Below are 20,858 nucleotides of genomic sequence, written 5' to 3' on the forward strand. Positions count from 1 at the left end.
AGTCAAAAGCATAAATGTAAAATTGCAACAATAAACAATACATTTTAAAAACCACATGATGTAGATCCTAACCTAAATCAAAATAATGGTGGAGGCAACGGAACTTAAATGATATAGTGGTAAAGAGTTAAGTGAACTCGACATGGTTGAGTATTTGATATTGGAACACGATTCAATTATTCTAATTTTATATAGGCCCTAGGATTCATTCCAGAATACAGATATAATGCTCTTTTCAACCTAACAACGTAATCATTTTTAAATGTAAATAAATAGAACTTGTAATTATTTTTAAATGTAAGTAAACCGTATTTAGAATGTTACAAGTTTCAACAAACTTCACAGTTGATTTGTTACAATCCTTCTATAGTAAGTTTCCATTGCAAGTTATTGTTTCTCTCCAACATTCCAAACAACAATGGTGATGATTATAGGGACAGAATTTTTATGCACTAAAAGATACTGTATAATAAGAAAACAGAATGTCAGCACTAGATTGTGCATAGAAATCACAGACATAAATAAATGTCACATCGGTATTAAATCCTTGTTTCTCTTTCCATTTCAAAATATAGAAATAAAAGTTTTGATACTCGTTTGGGGTCAGACGGTTCCCTTTCAGTGTGGGAGTTGCTCTCCTACTTTGGAGAACATTAAGAACAATATTAAAACAGTAGTAGATAAACCTCCCGTCTGTCTCACGTTCGCACACGCTGCATTTTGAATTTGGTGCTGCATATTAAACAGTTTGAATTCGAATTCCAGTCCAGCCAATTAGAACAAGGTATTGAGTAAGGTTGCACAATTATGTAACTGTCCACCTTCAGTAGCGCCATCTCTCGGAAATTATCGGAGTTTTCTAGTGTGGATTTTGTTGTTGTTCATAATGACAATAATTCCAAAAAAAGTCGATAAATTTATGAGAAAACCGATAATGCGTTTAGGGAAAACCACGGGGAAAACCTCAATCATGTAACTTGTCCCAACAAGGATTTGAACCTGGACCTGCTCGTTTCACGGTCAGACATGATAACCGTTACTCCAGATTGACTTATATTTAATAGATTTTGGCTGCCAATAATGTGATATATCTCCATAGGCATAACGAACACAAATGTTACACAAACACAGACACATTTATAAGAAAGTTCTTAACATAAGAGAAGCTGGAAAGGAAAATCCTACAGATTACACTAAAACAACAGAAACACCAGAAAAAGGACTCATAAAATATTGTATATAGCGAGATGTGGCCGAGAATTCGTCATAAATTATCTTACATTCGCCTTATGGTTGGAAAAAACCTAGGAAAAAGCCCAACTAGGTACTGTCCGCATTTCACGAGAAGATCCGAGCAAGGAATGCGAATTGTTTCCCCACTCTTACAACCAAACCCGACACGGAACCGGCCGGCCAATGATTGAGTCTTGTTTGTCCCAGCCGGCCAATGACACCACCCCTATCCACCTGATCCTTCAAGAACGCTGAGTTACTGGCTTACTCTCTCCTCTTACCCCACAAGGAACGTACTCCCCTCGCAGGGATCCTCTTGTGAAATCAGTCCAAGCGGGAATTGAACCCGCGCCCGAGCGAAACTCCTGATCGACAGGTAAGTACCTTAGCGGATTGAACTACGGCGGTAACTTATGAAATCTTTTAGGTTGTTGTTATTGTTATTGTTATTATTATTATTATTGTTATTATTATTATTATTATTATTATTATTATTATTATTATTACCTTGGCTATACACTATCACCTTATGATGAAGTAGATATTGCTGAAAAAATATGTAAATATAATAAAACAATGGGGATATTAATAAAATCATGAAACCTTCACTAGTACAAAGACACACAAGAATAGGCTTGTATAAAACCTTAGCACAGCCAGTATTAAGCTATGGTAGTGAAGCGTGGACTATGAAGAATAAAGATGTCTGTAGAATAACAGCAAGTGAGATGAGGTTTATGAGAGCAACAGCTGGATATACTCGCTGGAATCATAAAAAAAATGAGGACATAATGCAAGAACTTCAAATAGAATCCATTATGCAGTTCATCAGCAAATATCAACTTCAATGGAAGGGTCATCTCGAACGAATGAATCGATGCAGAATTCCAAAAGCACTGTTTCATTACCATCCGTATGGCAAAAGATCTCTAGGCCGTCCAAAGAAGAGATGAACTGAAAATTCTAGTTTGAGACCGTAACAGGCCACTTGGCCTAATACTTGTTAGGAAGACTACGACGATTATTATTATTATTATTATTATTATTATTATTATTATTATTATTATTATTATCATCATCATCATCATCATCATTATTATTGAGAATAAAATATGCAGTTCTTATGTCACCGTCTATTTGATTATAAGAATAAAAATCCATGCATATACCTGATCAAGTTATAGAATAATAGAAGCCGCGTCGAAAGAATTTTAATGCGATTTATTTGAAGTGTTCATATCTCTATTTTGTTCTCCACATGTTCTCAATAATAGTAGGCTATAGTTACTACTGTACGAAAATACGAATCAAATCTTCACAGACCTTGGCAATCCAGTCTGGCAGTCTGTATGAAGTTCGTGGCTAACTAATTGTATTTCACGTGTGCCAGCAAGTTTTCCACTTCATTCAGAAATTACAACCAGGATTTTCTCCATTGTCTGCTCATTACCAGCGCTTCTGCTCCACACCCTCTTAAATAGAATTCCAAGAAGCGAAGTTTTCACACAGGTTCATTACAGCGTGTTTGTGACAGTTCGGTAGGGTTGTGCGAACCGCCTATTTACTTCCATCATTGCCGTTATGTCTAATATCTACACAATTACACGGAACAGAATCCGAGAACTTCGCAAAACACATAAAAGTTTCGTGCTCTCCTTGCCTCTACAGCTAATTACCCGCCCTTGAAAATGAAAACCGTTCTTAACAGAATATCTCAGAAACATCTCATTAAGACTTTTTCACGCAAATTGAGCACTAACACTGATTGCCAATTTGCATTATCTGTCTGCTTCCACCAGTCTCGGGTCTGTCATGTAACTGATAGAATAGAATAGAATTTACCCGGAGTCCAAGGCATTTATTTTTCCAACCTCAACTATACGGGCCAATTGTCGGTATTTCTTGATATTAAGTCAGCACAGTGTTGAATCTACAAACTAAATAACACAAAACTTCATACTGACAGAGGATACACATCAATATCCTACACGCGATTAGAAAACGACACAATGTTGATGCTACTCGCCTGAACGTTGTATACATATAAAGCGAATCAATTTTCAAAGTATTTATATTATATTTACTTTCATTGGACGATATTACATATATTTAGAAACCTCATTCAACATTAATGAGATTATATAAGACTAATGTGAATTTTGACATGAGTTAGAACCTAACTATACAGGGTGTAAGGCAGGGATGAGACGATATTAGCTCTCAATCACGGTAGAAGAGCTCGATCTTGATCACGAGCACATAGCGCATCCACTACATAGCGTCCCAACGTAGACACAGGGATTTGCATGCACATGCAGCGAATAAAGGCAGTAATTATTACAATAACTTGCGTTACTAAATTTCTGTCTATGTAATAATTACTTAATACATATGTACATATGTAAAGAAATCGCAAAGGAGAGGAGAGAACAAAAAGAGAAAGAGAAGAAGTTAATTGTTTGTAGACCATTTTCATATGAAAAGTAGCTGTTTATTCTGTAAATACTTCACTCCATTGTTTAGGAGTACCTGCTTCACGTGTGTGATCTGCAAGTACTTTTGAGCATTTGTTTAAAAAATAATGAGAATAACGATTGAAATAAAGTATATATTGATTGTGTGGTTGTGAAAATGTAGTCTATAGGCTACTCTCCAGTCATGGTTATGTAATGAGTTTTCTTAGAGTGATTTGTGGGATGCACATAACGCGGAAAAGCAAATTCATTAAATTATGCTATTGAAGAGCCAATCATTGGAGTCAATCATTTAAGAAGACACGTATGATTTTTAAAATTTCCACAATTTTCATCCAAAATCTGTGAAATGCAAACTACTGTACATAAAGAGATCTATACAATCTGTACAAAATTTGATGCATTAGGTCTAATAGTTTTGAAATTGTATTTTTTTTTAATATATTCTATATTGACGTCATTAAAAAGGCTCTTTGCGTCAAAATTGTCAAACTTTTTAGTTCATGTTTGTTCAAAATCTTGAAAATAGTTATGGGAATAAAAATTAATTAGGTTTTAGAGCTCAGTTTAAATACAGAGACAAATAAACGTTCAAACTCTATGAATTACCCATTACAGCATATCAAATTTAATGTAAGTGCAATATGAATAATCCCCGAAGGAACTTAATATTTCATACAAATGCTAATTAAATTTTATTTATCAACATTTAATTGACCTCGGTGAGAAGTTTCAGTCCTATATGAGAATAATTATTGTTCAAGGAGCTTTTTTATGCAATAAACTGCTTAAAATTTTAAAGTCACAAAAACAGCATGAAAAGACAAAAAAAAAAAAAAAAATTCTCTCAATTCACGCACCGTATGTTTGGCCAAACTTCAGTACCCGTATATAGTTAGATCATATAATTACGATAGTAGTTACATATGGATTTTCATAAATTTTCAGCATTATTTCACCACAGTGTCCCTTTAAATGATAGTTGCACCTGTGTTGTCTTGTCTAAAATCAATTTCTCTCTTATTCAGAATAATGTCTATATCTGCGTTTGTGTTGTGTTTCGTACTGACGTTTAACATTAAACACTGCACTTCAATGCCATGTTCAATGTACAAAAACTGAACCTTCTACTTATCATTAAAAGAAATCTTCATTTTAATCTCGCTTCCGAACTGACATGGTCTGCAACGTTGTATGTGCTGTAGTCCCTTCCTTACTGCCGTATTAGCAATGTGTCTCAGGCAGAAAAGCACTGCGCCTTTAGAGAGAGCTTAAAAAAGCTCGCGCTCGCAACTACTATTAAGCATCGCATCACTGGTGTAAGGAATATAAGTGCCATCCTTTTCACAGCTGTCGGGGATGGTCTATTGAATCAAAAAATGTCCATTCAACATAGGGTCAAAACTTGATAGTTTTCCCAGAAAAAAATATTTCTTTTTTATTTTATTTGCGTTATATTCCTTATATCGTTAGTAAAAATTACGAAAACAATTACATCAGGAGGCCTAGATGTATCTAGCAAAGAGTTAATATTAGTTTAAATAAATATTCGTGTGTTTTAAGTTTTCGTGAAATTCAATAAAAATGCACGCTTAAATTTGTTAATATTCTGGCGTGAGAGACGTGGCAACGTTCAGCAGGCAGTACTCTGCACAGACAAGTACGAGTCAGCTGAGTTCAAGTTCCCCGTCCATTGCTCTTAAGCTGAACGGATGACAGTTCGGTAGCAGGTATTCGATAAAGGACTTACAATGTCATTCATTTTAGAAATATCATATGCTATTAATTTATGAAGAAAGTCGTCGTAATTCAAGTGAAGCAAGAAGGATTTACCGTCAACGTTTTTCTCAAAAAAGGTTATCTAATTGGCGAACTTTTGTAGCAGTTTCTCAACGATTATTAGAAACCAGAAGTCTCTTACCCCGTCTCAAAAATCACACAACCAGAAATTTGTTTAAAAATGATACTGCTTTACGGAAACGGGAGAGATTAAAATGTTGCAATAGAAAAAAAGTTCGTGTGATTTTGTGCAGAAAACCTTATTGTCTATTTTTTAGTCGTACAATAAAAATAGAGTAACATTGTTACATAAAATGTAAATTTACCATTATATTCTATTAATGAGATTGAAAGTTTGTACTTGCAGCTCGTTTTATGTGAACAACAGTATTGCTATTGTCCACTCCTGCATTATAACAGAGCATCTGTTTTGTAGCAGTATGTCTGTACCCGCTTGAGCTGTAGGCTACTGTGTACTTCTAAACTCCCTCCTCCCACTTGAGCTGTACTGTATACTTCTAAACCCCCTCCTCCCCATCCAGAAACGTTGCAAAACGTCTAATATTGTAAACTTTAATAATTAGTTAAATATTGCAATTAGAAAAAAATTTAAGGACTCTTTCTTCCTTATGACATTAATAATCATCAGTTAAAATAATGGCATTTATACCCCTTACATCCTATATATGTATTAGTGAATCCGAGGCTGACAGTTGGACCATCCTGCTTCAACCATGCCAGAGACATATCTCATCCCCAGAAGAGTGTCTGATAAATACCATATCCCGTTGCTCCCAGCCTTTGAATCAGTGGTGACTAACTCAGCTGCTCTTACGGAGCACTGTGTACATTCACGTACACTCACGAACAAAAAAAAAACAGTAACGTTGGCCTTACAAACACTGAGACGATTTGCTCTCGTGTTCTGCTCGTGTGCAGCGAAGAGTTCTATAGCACAAAGAGCACGAGTTGGATACCGCTGCTTTAAATCATTTATCAGCATTCGGAGACCCTTATTACTCCCAAGACTTCACACTAGCATATTTTTAAATACTGCATGTGATAGGTGAAACGACGGGAAACGGGAATACCCCGAGAAAATCATCTGCGACGTTTGCTTTGTCCACTATAAATTCCATCACAGAGAGGCCGGGGTATCGAACCCAGGAAGTATGTATGTATGTATGTATGTACAGTACGTATGTATGTATGTACAGTACGTATGTATGTAAGTAAAGTACGTATGTATGTATGTATGTATGTATGTATGTATGCATGCATGCATGCATGCATGTAGGCCTATGTATATATGTGTCTATGTATGCATGTATGTAAGCTTATATGTTAAATTCTTTGTGGACGTGGATGATAGTGTAAAAAAAGACTATAATACTAGTAAATAGACATACATTTATCGGAATCAGAAATACTGAAAATACTGTATATGTATGTATAAAATTGACGAAAATGTTTTCTTTTCAGCAACGCATAGATTTCTTCTTATTTTTACACAAATGAATAGGCCCCTATAATTGTGAAAGCATGGAAATGTTCCGGTACTTTACTGCACTAAATCCAGCCACAGTTAATTGGTGAAATTTAATCCCGCTAAGCATCACACACGGGAAGAAAAAAAACTTAATTTACTGAACATAACTTCAAATTGGTAGCACACCAATCAAGAGACCGATGTGGATCACTTAAAAAAAGTTGCCAAAACTTGAACAAACAAACCTAACCTGTCACCGATCTTCGATCTTACGAAAACTCGTTTTCTACCTATCTAGTTGCCTACGAAAAAAAAAATATGCAAGGAAAACCAAAAGCCTGAACAAACCAAATCTAACCTGCAGTTTATCTTCGGCCTTAAGAAAACTCGCTTATTTATTTTTCCAGATATTGGCGGCACTGTGATAATCATTCCTAGAGCCACCTATGGTAAAGAGTGTATGAAACGTGATAATAATTTGTGTCACGTATATATTTGTAAAGTTATACCAGTTCTCAATTTGATTTCATCATGAAATAAATCAACACAATTCAGATAATAGTCCCGTGTGTGGTGAGTAGCGATATCGAAGTTTCAATGAGAATTTTTAATATTACATAATTAAGAACTTGTCTTATCACTTTGTTAATTTCCATAATGCTTTATAATGATTCTAACATTGATTTCTCAAGGGAAAATAATCTAATATACCCCAGTAAGAGAATATATTAAGGTTTTAAAAATTTTAATATGGTGTAAACAGAAAGCATGGGTGTGGTTTGTGTCTTTTTCTCTTCGGACTGAGAACACAGCATCAGAGAGTTGCATGTTTAGCAAAGACGCCTTACGTCATAGGAATAACAGAGCTTGTTGCCTGTTACCAGCCACACGTTAATTTTAGTGTTGTATGTTGCATTTCACTCGCGACTTTTTCCAATGCCTTGCCAAAAGAATAAATCTTTGCGCCTCTCTTACCACACACAAAAGAAATATCACAAAGGGAGCTTCTTTCTAGTGACCTGGCACTTAGCTATGATGTCATTCGCCTGTAACATAAAGAGTTAACTTCTACAATTGGAAGTAACACATCGAGATGAACAGACTTAATACATTCTTGAGTGTTGAATCGATTTAAACTTCAGTGTTGAGTTTTTTGTATCCCTAAATAAATTTTTAGTAATCTTACATCCCGCTTACACACAAAGGAGAATGATAGAATAATTTGGTTGTTAGTGCTCTAGCAATTAGCTACGTCATTAGCTTAGAATAAAAATGCCTAATTTCTTTTCCTTTTTCATTTTTTTTTTTTTTTTTTACTAATTTCGACATCGCAGTCTGAGGCTTATTGCGCCTAGATCTACAACTCTACTGGACAAACTCACACACTGCAGGACTCCCCCGTTTGCTGGGTCAGTGTACCCGGGGGCCACTGCGAGGCACCACACACACTGGGATAATGGACAGACAACCAGTCCCCGTGAAGAGGTCCGAATTAAATCCCCCTGACTTCACGACCGGGAATAGAACCCGGGCCATCTTGATCAAGAGTCCAGCACGCTACCTCAAGACCAAGGAGGCGGACAATTTCTTACTTACTTACTTATTTACTTACAAATCGCTTTTAGAAAAGTCGGAGGTTCATTGCCTTCATCTGTCCTCATCCTGAGCAAGATTAATTCAGTCCGTACTATCGTAGCCCACCTCTCTCAAATCTATTTTAATATTATCCTCCTATCTGCGTCTCGGTCTCCCTAAAGGTATTTTTCCCTCAGATCTCCCAACTAACACTCTATACACATTTCTAGATTCACTCATGCATGCTACATATCCCGCCTATCTCAAACGTCTGGATTTAATGTTCTTAATTACGTTAGGTGAAGATACAATGAGTGCAATTCTGCGTTGTGTTACTTTCTCAATTCTCGTATAACTACATCCCTCTTACTCCAAACACGATCCTAAGCAACTTTCTCTTTAGCACCTTAGCCTCTGTTCCTCTCTCAAAGTGAAAATCCTAGTTTCACATTCATACAGAACAACCGGTAATATAACTGTTTTATAAATTCTAACTTTCAATTTTTTTTTAAAGCAGACTACATGACAAAAGTTTCTCAACCGAAGAATAGCAGGCATTTCCCATATTTATTCTGCTTTTAATTTCCTCTCTGGTGTCATTTACATATGTTGGAACGCTTCAGACCGCCCAACTACAAGTCAAGCGTGGAATGAGACCTCTGCCATTGATAGAATAGCAATAAATACTTCTCTCCTCCTTTGCCGGCAATGTTTACATCTCCTGTCAGACATTATGGAACGAGGTACAGGCCCTAAATATTATTTGTAAATGGTTGGGCATTATATTAATCAATTTAAACTAATAATTCTCAAAATACTATATAATGGTGATATAAATTCATTAAACAACTGGCTGTACAATACAAAAATCATAGTTTTTTTTCCTTTGAGCAAGTCTGACCTATCCTAAGAATATGACACACATGTACACCTAAATATCACCTAAATTCTAAACACTTATAACAATCTATATAATTCATTCATAGTGTTCTGCCCAAGGGCAGGTATTTCACTGCAAACCCAGCTCTTTCCAATATATTCTATTTTCTCCCTTCGTCTTAGTTCCCGCATTCATTCATTCATTCATTCATTCATTCATTCATTCATTCATAGTGATCTGCCCAAGGGCAGGTCTTTCACTACAAACCCAGCATTCTCCAGTATTTCCTATTTTCTGTCTTCCTCTTAGTCTCCGCATATGATCTATTTATCTTAATGTCATCTATCATCTGATATCTTCTTCTGCCCCGAACTCTTCTCCCGTTCACCATTCCTTCCAGCTCATCCTTCAGAAGGCAGTTTTTTCGCAACCAGTGATCCAACCAATTCCTTTTCCTATTCCTGAACGGTTTCAGCATCATTCTTTCTTCACCCACTCTTTCCAACACAGCTTCGTTTCTTATTCTGTCTGTCCATTTCACACGCTTCATCTTTTTCCATATCCACATTTCGAATGTTTTAGTCGCTTCTCTTCACTTCATCGTAATGTCCACGTTTCTGCCCCATATAATGTTACACTCCACACAAAGCACTTCTCTAGTCTCTTCCTTAGTTCTTTCTCCAGAGGTCCGAGAAGATGTTTCTTTTTCTATTAAAAGCTTCCTTTGCCATTGGTATTCTCCTTTTGACTTCTTGGCAGCAGCTCAGGTTACTGTTTACAGAGTTTCCGCATATAATGAACACTAGAGAAATCCCAATTTCTAATGGAAGAAGTATTTTATTCCCCGTCAATTATTTTAAATAAATCATTTTCAAAATAATTAAGAAACCTATTAAACAATTATTTGATAGATTTACGAGATTTTTGTATTCTTTTCATTTCAGCAAGATTTTTCAATACTTGGAACAATGAATCTGGACGTGTTCAATATTAGTCGCATTGCAATCAAATGTATGAATCCACATCTGACCACGTGACAGATCCAACACGGCTCTCTCAAGCTGCCACTCATTATTATCTGCGCATTTCGAATTGCCGGGTCAATATTACGTACAAAAGTACAAACCACGCACGAGTCACTGAACTAAAAACTATTAACTGAAGCACTGGTAATTACAGCTGTCCCAGCTGACTTTAGTTGAGGAGAATGGTCCAGGATTGGGGTAAGCACACATGATAAATGCAGTCCATTGCTTGACCTTGAGCCACCAGTTCGAAATGCGCAGATAATAGTGTCTATAACGTTCACTGCTCTTATTTGCCTCAGTTGTCCTGAACGTCACACACGCACACTGGAAAGCGGGAAGATAGGCTAATAATAACCAATCTCAAGTCGGCATTTATTTTCCTAAAGGAGGAGTATGGTTGATGTCACAAAGAGGAGACTTACAAATTGCAGCAGAGGTATTCAACTTGAAGCAGACATTCAACGCTTTTCCCTACCTGTGGTGACCCGTGGTAGCATACTAAAAATTAATACAAATACTTAACTGAGGACAGTAATATTTATGTAAAGCGCGCTGGATAGTAAATAAATTATTTTGTGAGTATCATGATAATGTTACAAAAAATAATTATCTTCGACTAATTAATTATGCAAATAGCTAATTATACGAAGTTGAAAAAAAAGTAAAATTTTATTTAGCATTACTCCAATTTTATATAAAATTGTAATTAAGTAATGCAATATGATACATTTCAATACATGGTCTCACTGCGGTTACAATGGCATATACTAAGCATTTTAATTCAAATTTAACTAAATATCTTAAATAAATGAATAAATAAAATAAGTAAGTAAATAAATATTTGAATTTGCATCTGATAGTACGTACGTTCCTTAGACGTAAGACGTTTGTAGTCTGTCTCATATATTATTTAAGAATTCCAATTATAGAATGGTAAATATGTAAGAGGCTCGAAATTCAAATTGGAGACAATTTATACCTTTATCATCTATTATTTGCCGATGACCATATTGTAATAATAACACGAAATTGTGAAGATTACATGTGTAAAAAAATGGAAGAGCACCAGTAGTGGTATATGGAAATAAAGTATATACTGAAATAGAATACTTAACATCTAATAAAGACAAAGAACTGCACAGAGGTAGAGTACAAATTAAATAAATAGAAAATGCTTACTATGGTCCGTCCCGGGAATCTGTAGAGTAACTTCGAGCATTTGGGGGAGGAATCTAGTGCCGGAGTGTATTGCGGGCAGCATCATCTCGAGTCCGCTAAGAGGTAAGATGCTTGTAGAAGGTAGAGTAGAATTCAGATAGAAATTATCCCCTTCCTGCAAGCGGTTGGTCACTTCTTTCAAGCAATGCCTCCCCACAGAGCAATCATTAGTACTAGCCCACCCACATACCACTTACACAGAGGTCTTGTTTCGTCTTTCTACTCCATAGATTCCTGGGACGGATCATATGTGGGATAGACAGTATTCTTCGATAACTTACACGTACTGTCAGTCTTTATTCAGCTCTAGTTGACGCCAATAGTTCTGTCTAAATATCTCAAACATTTAGATGAAAATTCATGAAACAGTTGGAGAACGTATGTTAGTGATAGTAGAATAGTACAGGGACATCATTTTATTTTTACTTGCATTTTTATTGTACCTGCATTTCTGAATGTACTTCACTCCCACCCCTTCACTAATGTCCTTGCTCCCGTCAGACACACAAACTTACGGCCGCCGTTGCATTCGAAGTCTTCAAGCAGTGAAGTAAACACTGCAGTGTATAGTGTGTTTCATAAATATGATTGCGTTTTCTATAGAAGAAATAACCTATATTAATAATATCGTACTAAAAATTATATTCAAGAAACGATAAATTCAATTTCACAGAATATGCTTCAAAATATTTTTAATAATATGCGTACTGAATTGAAGCCTGCATTGTAATGAACGGCAACCATTTTCAGCAACTTGTTTAAAAATTCAGATTAGCTTTTTTTTGAATTGAGTGGCTAGAAGCAAAGGAATGCTAGTGACATTTGTAATAACATGAGCTAAGTACATCCAATGTAAGGAAAAGTATCTAAAATTTTAGTGGCAAAGGGATATTTTAATCGCATCACACATTAAAATTTAAATAAAAATTTCACCGATTTTACGAAAGCTTAAATATTTAAACCCCATTTTCTCAAAAGTAACTTAAGTGCACTTACAGCCCTTTTCTTATGACCCCCTCAATTTAAATGCACTCTCTATATTGTATATTAACATCAATAATTAATATGCTAAATAAAGTAGACATTACATAACGAACATAGCCGCCTGAAAAGTTGAGTTTTGAAAAAAAAAATGTTACTACTCTACTGTATCTTGATAAATTCCGTAAAAGTGATGATCAAACTGAAAATCGTAATATCGTATTTCCCTACAACATAAATGGATACACTACTTTTCTCTCCTCCTATACCTAGTAAAATGATTTGTTTACATATTGCACTAGTAACATCAAACTCCTGTAATGGAAGGGGGCAACAGTGTTTCCGAGTATAGCCAGGTTAATGTTAAAAATGTTGGTAAAAATAAAGTGATGTACCTGTATTAAGCCTATTACTTTGAAGATTACTCTACTACTGCTGTAGTAGTACAATGCCGTACAGAATTCCATTGGTCTTATTGGATGGCCACTCTCCTTCTATGTCTGTTCTGCAGCTACGCTCATTGAGGAATTGGTTTCACAGCACTGCAGACATTAAAAGTTAAATTAATGTTTGCTGTAAAGGACCGCAAATCCGGATTTACAACATACAGTACATCCTCTGGGTTCAAGTTATTTGCTCCAGATAAAACAGCCTGGATAACGAGCAGGCGTCGTGCTGGTTTGAACTTCTGTCTGCGAAGCTAAAAAAAAAAGTTATTTGCATATCTAATTCTACTCCATTCTCTAAATTAAAAAAGAGACGAAACTAACAATAAGACTCTAAGAGTTACTTATATTCTCCCACAACATACATACTCTGTGAGATATTAGACATTTGACCTCATCTGAAAATATCTTGTACAGAATGACCCGTAAGTAATGTCAATAATTCTGGTGGGGGATTCCTTGAGTAAAGAGCAACAAAAAAAGTCAAATATCATTTTGCTATATTTTGAATAGTTTTCTAGAAAACGTGCATTTTAAAATAGATTAATTATGAGAACTTGCAACGCAAATTTCTGCGTATTTCAAGGACAAAAGTAAAATTCTTTCAATCATTTATTATCATAATACACTCCTCTCACAAACTGACTGAGCATATTGGGAATTAATTCAATAGCTTTTCCAAAATACGCTATGAAATGTTTCATATAAAATAATTTTTTCTCAAAAAAGGAAGCATTAAACTTTTCTGTTTTGAGTAACTCAAGGAATAACCCCTTGAAATTAATGGCATTACTTAAGGTTCACTCTGTATACTAAAAAAACTTAAAGAAATTGTAATATTAACTTAATTGTAGTTTACTGTTAATCTCGTTTTAAGCCGACGAAGTGTTGACTTAAATAGCTGAATATGAATGACAGTACGCCATTTTAAAATAAAAAAAACTAATTATTTAATACGAAACTACCTATAGCCTATATGAAGAAAACTTAAGCGAATGCGTTTGCTGTTAGTGACGTAATAAATAATAATAATAATGATAATAATAATAATAATAATAATAAAACTACACAAAAATTCAGGGCACTCGGTAGCGCCGCGCTTAAAGCACCAGGTTAATGATAATTCATAGTAATAACAATAATAATAATAATAATAATAATAATAATAAAACTACACAAAAATTCAGGGCACTCGGTAGCGCCGCGCTTAAAGCACCAGGTTAATGATAATTCATAGTAATAATAATAATAATAATAATAATAATAATAATAATAATAATAATAATAATAAAACTACACAAAAATTCAGGGCACTCGGTAGCGCCGCGCTTAAAGCATCAGGTTAATGCTAATTCATAGTAATAATAATAATAATTTTATTTTTATTTATTTTATTTATTTAGAATATTAACGTGCAAAACAACAGCACAAGGCCAATTAAAGTTTAGCACGATACAAAACAGAACAAAACAACAAATGATGATGAGAATGGATGTTAGAAAATGGCAATGAGATGAAATACAAACAATATAATAGTCTACATCAATCATAGATCAAATAAAAATTATAAAATCATAAATTAGTACAATAAGATAATTGAAATAATGGAATAGTCTACCTTAATCAATTGACCAAATGCAAGAGAAAAAAAAGGACAAATAATTATTAAAATTTGAGACGGTTCCTCGTATAGGATAAGGAGATTTTCATTAGATTAGTATTTCGTGTTAATATTCTTATATGGATAGGATGCGCGGACGTGTAAGTTAGTTTCAAAATCTGAGACGGAAGTAACAGGTGGACAGGAAGACCGAAAGGAAGCTAGGGGGACAAGAAACATGTGTCCAGGCGTGGAGTTGACTGATGAGGGAATGTATGGACTTTGCCTGCGGGTGGTCAGTAAGATGACGCCAAGCCAGGTTCCAATAGAGATGATCTGGTATATGTCAGAGAATTGACAGGACGCCGGAAGTAGGGGGATGTTCTAGTTAACGAACAATTTTTGAAGAACGCGTCTTAAGTGACGTAAGTGTAATCATGGCCAATCAGGATTCTTAATAGAGACACGTGATATATAGATAGGAGGGTGAAATTCTATGTTTGGTGGTTGAAAGTAGAGGATAGATTTGGCAGATGGACAGAAGGCAGATAGACAGTGTTCGGAGAGGTCGAACTCCACATATTCTCGGCAGACCTAACTCGGAAGTATAACAATTTACGGACTTAGAAATTTTTAGTGGGTGTAGTAAGAAGTCGTGTGTTGCATTATTATTATAAGTCTGAATTCTTTCCTCTCATCACGTTATCAACTGTCCATTATATTACTGGTGTTTTATAGTACAAAATATATAATTACGTGAACTCAGAAATTAGTATACCAACTTGCGGGAAGTGAGAGCGAGATATTATACACTTGGACGCGCATTTCTGCTAATCTGAAACGAACACTTAATAATAATAATAAACGTTTTCATAGTTCTTACCAACAACTTCTGGTGTGCGCCTACATCATTTCAACCTACGAGCACGTCTCCCAAACCCCATGTCCCGACCGTTTTTGCAGTTGACCTGGGAATCTCATACCTCTACCGGAGTAATCTCGAGGAGGCTGGCGCCCAACTTAATCAGTGTATATAATTAATTATCGACATCGACGTGCATCCTCGAGATATTCTCCATATTTCGGAGCTGGCAGCCGAGGGCGACGACGACTGTTACAAATTAGATCAGTGAGAAAAAAAACTCAGATATACTACACATTAAATGGATCCAAGTTGAATCCATGCAAATTAGCATATTTAATGCATCTGCAGACCGGAGAGAGAGATTTAGGATTCTTATTATAAAACAATTTATGAAATCTTAAACCATTAGCAGGAATACGAAGACTGATATTGCTTATGAAAGATTCACAATCAATATCACCCTTAATGACTTTACAAAAAAATAAATAATCAAGATCCTGACGTCTGGTGAACAAACTACCGCAATTGAAATATTTGCATTTAATCTCATAGTTATAATCGGAATTTGGTAAAAATCTATAAGAACACGAGGAAATAAATTTTCTTTGAATATTCTCCAATTTAGCCGAGTCAGTGGAAGTAATGGAGTTCCATACAACAGATGCATATTCAAGCTTGGATCTAACCAACGTATAGTATAAAATTAATAAACACATAGGAGTGGAAAAAGAATAAGTTATAGACCTAATTAGACCAAGCATTCTTAACGAATGGGTATAAATATATTGCACATGATCATGGAAATATAATTTTGAATCAAGTAGGACACCAAGATCTCTAATACAATCTTTCCTAGTAATTACGACATTACATTAATAATAATAATAATAATAATAATAATAATAATAATAATAATAATAATAATAATATTAATAAAACTACACAAAAATTCAGGGCACTCGGTAGCGCCGCGCTTAAAGCACCAGGTTAATGATAATTCATAGTAATAGTAATAATAATAATAATAAAACTACACAAAAATTCAGGGCACTCGGTAGCGCCGCGCTTAAAGCAACAGGTTAATGATAATTCATAGTAATAATAATAATAATAATAATAATAATAATAATAATAATAATAATAATAATAAAACTACACAAAAATTCAGGGCACTCGGTAGCGCCGCGCTTAAAGTATCAGGTTAATGATAATTCATAGTAATAATAATAATAATAATAATAATAATAATAAAACTACACAAAAATTCAGGGCACTCGGTAGCGCCGCGCTTAAAGCACCAGGTTAATGATAATTCATAATAATAATAATAATAATAATAATAATAATAATAATAGTAATAATAATAATAATAAAACTACACAAAAATTCTGGGCACTCGGTAGCGCCGCGCTTAAAGCACCAGGTTAATGATAATTCATAGTAATAATAATAATAATAATAATAATAATAATAATAATAATAATAAAACTAAACAAAAATTCAGGGCACTCGGTAGCGCCGCGCTTAAAGCATCAGGTTAATGATAATTCATAGTAATAATAATAATAATAATAATAATAATAATAATAATAATAAAACTACACAAAAATTCAGGGCACTCGGTAGCGCCGCGCTTAAAGCACCAGGTTAATGATAATTCATAGTAATAATAATAATAATAATAATAATAATAATAATAGTAATAATAATAATAATAATTTGTAGTGTGACTACTGTTCTGCTCTATGCTATCACTCATTATTGATTTAATATATTTTTCAACACATAAAATGACGTTTGTACAGTTGTGCACTACATTAGTAGTATTTAATTGCAATACAGTTTCAATTGTGGAGATTTTTAGGCGTATTAGATGTCCTTAGGAAATAATAACCAAATACAATAAAATTTCTGATATAGACAGTCTCATTCATTAACGGCATTTTATATCCTCAACCAGTATGATAGAAAATTACATAATATAATATAATAACAGTTCCCTTTATCTTCTAATAATAATAAAAATGTAGTAATAATAATAATAATAATAATAATAATAATAATAATCAGACCTAAATATAATACAATTATTAAACTCAAACATGATTATACTTATATCTTCAATTTGACTGCGTCCGTAAAGCGTTGCTTAGCCTATTCTTGAAAGTAGTTATTGTCTGGCAGCCCCTAATATTCTGAGGTAGGGGCAGTAAAAGAGGATGAATAGTGGGATGTTCTATGAGTAGGAATTGCTAGGATTTGGCTCTCCTGTGACCTGGTGTTTAGATTGTGATTGGAGGATAAGTAGTTAAACCGGGAACGCAGATAATTTGGAGTAGAAGTGTGGAGACCTCGAAACAGAAGAGACAAGGAATGAAGTGTTCTACGGTGTTTGAGTCGCAGCCAGGATAAATATTTGATCGGGGCTGTAATATGGTCGAATCTGCGAGGGTTGCTGATGACTCTGACACACATATTGTGCACACGCTGCAGCTTGTTGAAAAGTTAATTTGTCAAGTCTGCAAGTATTACGTCGCAATAGTCAAACAGTGGTAATGCGAAGGTATGCAATAAAACCTATTCTATTTTTGGCGGGAGGAAGTTTCTGAACGGGTCAAGAGAATACATGGTATAGAATACTCTCTTGTATATTTCCTTTATTTGACATTCCTAACTTAAGTTTTCACCTAAGTAAATGCCCAGGGTTCTGACGACAGAATGGTACGGAATAGTGGCATATTCTCCCTTGGGTACATAGAACCACCTGTATCAATTTATGACTAGGGAGCGGATTTTTATGTGTTAAAAAATGTAAATGTATTTATTTTTTATGTGCTAAAAGTACGAAAATATTTGCTAAAAATAAAAAATATATATATTTTATAAATATGACAAAAATACCTTACTTAGCTTGGAGGAAAAAATGTTACTAGGTACTCACCAACCACACTTGAGTGCTAGTAGTTGGCCGAGAATTGCAGTGAACAACAAAGGTCATCTCAAATTCTTCATCACAAATGCATGCTGATTATCTCTGAACAACGACTTATACTGTGAAAACGATCTTTCCACATCACAGGACGACAGATGTGCATATTTAAAGAGAGGAATGTTACAAACACAAACACCGTCAATTTCACCTACAGGTACACCCTCCAATACTTGAGAAACTTTATATATATATATTTTTTTATATCCACTGTTTTTCCCAAACACATTCTGGAATTTGTCCTCTAGTATTTGTACTTCTGGACCTGGTAGCGAGTCTAGTTTAATTTTCACGGCACGCACCTCTCTGTTTCAGAGAACAGGTTTTTGAATGTTTCGAGTTTTTTTATGGCGTCACACAAAAAGCTTAGATTTGCTAATAGGAAAGCCAAATCGTTTTTTAAACAACCATCTTTCAGTATATCTTGACGAAGCCCGATAACAGGGAATCACAACAAGACGTATTGCCTTACTTGATGGATATGAGCGAGAGAAGAGAGATTTGTTTAAATTAAATAATGTTCATACCCAGCTCTTATCTGTTGTGTTTCACAAACAAAGCGTGAAATGAAATCATCTTCAGCAACAATAAACATTTCTAATTATGTGTTGCAAGATCTCTCCTCCTTGTCCTTGCTAATTTATTCTCTAATAATAACACTAATATGCTGCCTAGCAGTTCTCAGAACTTGAGGCGAAACTATTACAAAAATGGATCATGGATATACCAGCGCTTAGAAACACGAAGCAACCAAGAATTCTTGAAAAGATAACGTACTTCTGAGTGATATAATTGATTTAGTTTTTTAGGGCCCTATTCATAGGCATTCTTAACGCGGGCTTTGGGTGGATGATCAGCGAACTAACGTTTTTCGTATTCATAAACCAGTGTTAGCGATATGATATGATATGATATGATATGATATGATATGATATGATATGATATGATATGATATGATATGATATGATATGATATATGATATGATATGATATATGATATGATATGAATCCTGTTTAGCACGCTCGTAGCGCGCTAGCGAAATGTCTATGAATAGCACCCAAAATGTTTAAAAGTACTTGCAAAAAATTATTTAAGTAAAAAACACCAAGATTTATGTGTTTATAATAGATTTTCTGAAAATATGTATTTACATAATTTTTTTTTTGTGAAAATATGTGTTTTTATGTGAAATAAAATTCGGGTTTTAAACTTGAAACTTCATGTTCGGAATTTTTAACTTTGTTAATTGTGTTTTATCACACGCAAAAATAATATTTAGTTACATAGAAATCCGCTCCTTATTTATGACCATTCTTTTCAATCATCCTGTATACTGTACGTACCTCTAGTGACCATTAAATGTATAGTATACATGTCGAAATATCATAGAAAAGACGTGAGATTTACGATGGCGCGCTGTATGACGCGAAGTGCTACCCATTTCAGAAATATCTTGATGCCCGGCGAACTCGTGACAGGCAACGCAACTAGTCCGTGATCCCGCGTTGCTAGAGTTCAGCCCATTCCACTTTGGAATCAATATTTGAACGTGGACTTTCAGCCTTCCGGCAGTGACAAGGAACCTCGAGTCGAATATAAAAGTTTCTGTAAACTCGAATACAAACAGAGAAATTGGGGTGTAAACAGAACAGGGGATAGTAAACTCTAAACACTAACCGGTTCAGAGAGGCTATAGGAATGGTTTTATTACCCGAACATGAAATTTGAAGTGACCGATACGGCTGTGAAAATTTAATCTGTCTCACAGGGACTGGGGACGTGACTCGTCTTACGGTGCCTTGAAAGGCGGCAAAACGCCTAGCAGATCACACGGCACTTGCTATTTATAGTGTTGGTTCAAAATCATCACAAGAGAACGGAACAGAGCAAAGGACTATATTCTTTTATCATTCGATTATTTAACGATGCTGTGTCAATTAATTAATTAACGTGGGTGGAATTGCTGAACTTTATACAGAGTCAAGCATTCTCAGTATTTGTAACAGCCTTGGGTACAACGGGGAAGTGGAACGGAACTCTCATGTCCTTTCCGCTTACACTGTCTTAGTGGATACTGTGCATCAGTGATGGATTTCAGGCGACCAGCGAGAGCCGAAAGTTCGTAAAGCTATGATGCAATCGGTCACTGAAAAATGCTTGACTGCCGGTCTACTCGTCTCAGCCGGGGAAGTTTGAGTGAAGAGTTAAGGGGAAATCTGCATTGACTCAATTCAGCTAATAGTGCTCAGGTCTGATCTATAATCACACTTGATTCGCATTTATTATCTTCTCTTCTCGCCG

At 34.9% G+C, this 20,858-nt stretch overlaps 1 protein-coding gene across 4 annotated transcripts in view; it reads right to left on the reverse strand.

Annotated features, from left to right (window-relative positions):
- LOC138706004 (uncharacterized) overlaps positions 1-20,858 on the reverse strand; it is an 843,117-nt gene that overhangs the window by 568,175 nt on the left and 254,084 nt on the right. The window lies entirely within an intron of this gene.

This window comes from Periplaneta americana, chromosome 9 (assembly GCF_040183065.1).
Source record: "Periplaneta americana isolate PAMFEO1 chromosome 9, P.americana_PAMFEO1_priV1, whole genome shotgun sequence".
Classification (NCBI taxonomy): Eukaryota; Metazoa; Arthropoda; class Insecta; order Blattodea; family Blattidae; genus Periplaneta; species Periplaneta americana.